The sequence below is a fragment of the Galeopterus variegatus genome, unplaced genomic scaffold (assembly GCF_000696425.1).
Source record: "Galeopterus variegatus unplaced genomic scaffold, G_variegatus-3.0.2 Scaffold1699, whole genome shotgun sequence".
Lineage (NCBI taxonomy): Eukaryota > Metazoa > Chordata > Mammalia > Dermoptera > Cynocephalidae > Galeopterus > Galeopterus variegatus.
The window spans coordinates 224,593-229,271 of NW_007727810.1; positions in this window are offsets into that span (position 1 = coordinate 224,593).

The following is a 4,679-nucleotide window of genomic DNA, read 5'->3' on the forward strand; positions in this document are numbered from 1 at the left end:
TAACAGTCAGGCCTTCTCAATAACCGTTCTCATGTGGGAGATACTATTTATAAAAATATGTCTGTTTGCACAAGTAAAATAACTATACCAGAAGTATAAATTCTAATTTCCCATATTCCAAAGTCACTTTGTGGGAATCACTTAAAAATCAAAGGTGTTTCCTGAACTCCTACAAAGAGTCAGATGCAATTTAGTGCACCATGAAAGCACTGAATGAGTCCCAGAGGTCCTAGATCAGGTGGCACGTGGGCCATCAACTCCACAGGACATTAGTAAGTAGTACCTCTGTGCACACTTAAAGCATGCCTAAGAAACTTCTCCGGCAGTAGCTGATTAGACTACATATGTGTCCAATGAACAAGTCTCCTGATTTCAATAGCGGAAATAAAGGGAAGACAAAGGAGGTTACTTTCCTTTTGTACTCAGTTGGTAAAACAAGTCTCATATTGAACAATTAGACCACTTTACCTCTAAAATTGCCTTAGTACACACTTCATATTTTTTTACAGATATTGGTTTTAAAATCATACAATCTCAGACTTTCAAGAGATTATACAAATCATTTAGACATCTGAGTCTCACATGTTAGTTCCATAGAAATCACCTGGAGATGTTGCTAAAATGAATATCCTGGTCTCCAACCTCAGAAATTCTGATTTGATGCTAAGTATTTATACTGTAAATAATATTCCCAGTAATTGAGATTTAGGTGGCCCATGGAACACATTTTGTGGACTTGAACAAGGATTCTCATTCTCATAAAATCCTTTTTTAAGTCACAGTTAACTGTTGTCATTTGCAAAGAAGGAAAAAAAAATGGCATTAGCTAGTTTAAGTTTACATGTACATCTTTAAATTATATGTATTTTACATAACCAGGTGGCTTCCACAGCCTCTTTCAGGTACATATCACTCCAGTTTGATTAAAAAAAAATTAAAAAACACAACAAAACAAGCTAAAAACATAATCACCTTAGTAGATCAGAGAAGGGGTGCCAATATTACCAGCTTCAACAGACCCTCATCTTTTTTGACAATCCAGAAGTATTAAATGATATTTAAAGAAGGAATCAAGACGCTCAATTGGTTTATAACCTGTTCTAAAGAAAGGGAAACTTACTCACTGGCAGACTAGCAATAGTGCCAACTGCCTACACTATTTTTAACAGCCCTTGAGCTGTTTAATTTCTTTAAAGATTAGAGGAACAGTTGAACTTTTAAGTAGAAGAAAATGTTTTCATATACATCATAAAATATATTTATCTTCATACCAACATAAACATGACATATAATTTTTATTTTTAGTAGAAAAAGGAATAGGAATAATGAGTTGCTTAGGCTTCACGAAAGTCATAAATCAGCTCTGGACCAAAGCTGTGTGCTATAATTGTGCTGATTTTTAAACTGATATAAGCTACCCCACCTGTGGTTCTCCTTTTCTTTCCCCACCTCATTCAGTGGAAAATGAGTGTAAAGTAGTTCTGACTTTGCATAAATGATGAGTGATGTTAGTTAAATTTATCAGGAGAAAAGATATGGGTTCCTAGCAAAATACCACATTCCAAAGATGTCTTCAGGAAATGCTAATTGGTGATTGACATCAGTAAAAGCTGCTAAAGAATTCTTAATAATGTGGTTACTGGTTGGGAGGTGCACAAGCAAACTCCTGACAAGCAAGCATTATTTTTCTCCTATGTTTGATGAATTGGTGGCATTCAACAGCTTTTAAAAGTTTTCTTAGTAAACTTGAAAAATTCTATTAAAGACAAATTTGTATACAACAACATTTTATGAATATCAAATTTGTTTGTGCAATCCTTTTGTAGAGCAAATGAGAGAGGTATTCAAGGAAAGTTAGCTGCGTTCTTTCCCCCAGGAAGTCCTCATTTCAGATTTGTCTTATCCTGAACAGGCCATGTCACTTATAAATTTTAAGTACCTTGTGTCCAATGATTTCATCTTCACGGAATCTAAGTTAAAGTACTCATCCAGTACATCTAAATGTCTGAATTACAAAAAGATATTCTCCAAGGACAAATATCTGATTACAGATAATCATACATAACCAGAAATATAATTAAGGGGGTATACTTAAATTAATAATGATAGTAGTGTAAAGTCATGTATTTGTGTATTCATTTTTTTTATTATTTCACATAATTGCATTATTGCCTAGAAAAAATTTTGAACTATAACAGAGTACATGTTTATTATCTTGGGGTCCTAGTGAAAGAGGTTGGGGCATAAAGCAGCTTTAGTTACCTGCTGCTAGGATGTATCTCCTGGTCCCATTTTATTTTCTATGAGGATTAAGGCAGTCCCAAAGCTAGGAGTAGAAGTAGGAAAAAAGAGTCGATGTATTCACTATATTTTTAAATTATATAATAATAATAATAATTTTTTAAATTATATAATTAGAAACAAAATTAGATAAAAATATAAAATGAAAAATATAGTGAAGCTTATATATAAGGGGTCTTCAAATAGTTCATAGAAGGATTCGTATTATCTTTTAATTACATTTTCTACAAATTTTTTGGAGTACCCATGGGTGTGTGTGTGTGTGTGTTTGTGTGTGTGTGTGTGTGTACGTAATGATTACTACCAGATTTAAAAAATGTAAATTATCTATACAAAGATTTTTAGAAAATATAGAAAATCATTAACTTTAAGTAACTATTTAGAAAAAAATTTGTTCCTTTTTAACTTTCACATTTGGCAAATTATATATAACAACTTTTTATAAAAAATGTAGAGAACAGAATCAAGATCAAAATAGTTTTGTAAGCATTCATTATGAAAGGTAAAATGTAAATACATTACCTATATAACATACCAAAAAGAAAAGATTTTTCCTTTAATAAAGAATAACTAGTGATGTAAACTATTTGAGTTGCTTTAATAATTATTTGTATGTTGAGGAAAATTTCTAATATCAGCAAATCCCATGATGGTCTCACTTAATACTCAAATTCTTCCCCACTGCTCTGACTACTGAAACTCACTCTAATCAGTAACCTCACCTCCCTGACAGACATTCAATTCTGTCCTTGCCAATCTTGTGTTCTCTAAAGCCTCCTCACCATATGCCTTTGTTTGTGCTTCCAAATAGTCAAGCTCAGCTGACTGACATCACCAAAAATGTGTGTTAAATAACTTACTTGGGGCTTCACAAGGCCTGTCCTGAACTCTCAATACTCTGTGTCAATCACTCCCTCTAGCAGCAATCTTTAATCTTACGATCTTTCTTTAAGCTACCAATCTTTTTCTGGTCCCTTATTCTCTGCAGACAATTTTCCATTATCAAAGTAGTCAAGGATTCCAAGATATTTCTTTCCTTTTAAACTTAGGCCCCTTCCTATGCACAATCTTTTTAGATTTATTTTTACTTTTCTTTCCTCCCTTCCTTTCTACCTCAAAGGGGAAAAATAAAATTACCCTTCTGTTAGGATACATCCCTCTATTTTTAAATTGTTTCTGCCAAAGTACTAATTACACCTGTTGTCATCTGTCTGTGTCCTTCTTGATCATTCTACAAAATGATTTACTTTTGGGAATTCTCACTTATTCCCTTAAATCTGTCCTTCCTTACCCTCCAATACACTCTCAGAGACCTACGTGTGGCCTCTAATCTTCCGTCTCTGCCTACATGGAAGAACAGCCTACTACGCCTGTCAAAAGCATTATATTTACAATCATGTTCAAATTATATTGGTAATGTCTCCTCGTCCTTCAGCTCACAACTAGCTTATATTCTTTGTCTTCTTTGCCTTTGTTGATGTCTCTGCTCAGATTCAAAACCCTGGATCTTTTCTGGTTTCTGGTTCTTCTTCCCCATATATACGTAATGATTTTCGAAGTCCAGCAGATCCTATATCCGCAGTATATCTCCCATATATTTATATATTTTTATTTTACCTCTTATAATCAGAATTAATATCCTTGTGAAATATTAGCATATCCCTTTTTCCATTTCCTCATTTCTGATCTGTTATATATACAACTAGAAAAAATGTTTTTAATGGACTCCCTGTTCAAAAGACTTCAATGACTCTCACTGCCTATTAGTTCTTAGATTTTCTATAATATTAATCCATCCTTGAAATTTCATGTTTATATGTGACTATTATTGTTACCATTAGAGATATGAGTGGTGAGAAGTTATGTGTACCATCATGAGGCAGAATCTAATAATGCAGAAGGAATAAATTAATTTTAATTGTGTACCGACCATATGTCAAACCAGAGCTAGGAGATCTATGTACATTTCCAGAAATGTTCATAAAAAAAAATGTAAGGTTTTACCCTTACTTTACAGGTAAGGGCCTAGGACAGAGTGATGTTAAGGTACTTGAAGAGACATGCATAGATTTCAAGTTTACTCTTATATTTTCATGTTCTCTTAGGCATGGCTTCTCCTTGCACTATCACTGCATATTGTTGAAACTTCCAGCATAGTGATCTTACTGGTTTGTGAACATGATTGAATCGGAATGAAGTTCCTAGAACAAGGATCCTGAAATTTAGTTTCTTTTACCATCATATCTGAGAAAAGTCTTGACACATAGGAAGTGTGTAAAAAAGGTTTTGTTTGATAAACTGAATAGATGCTGGTTTTGTTTTTGGTTTATGTTTTTGTTTTTGTTTTCACTGACAACTTATTCTTAAATCTTTAAAGA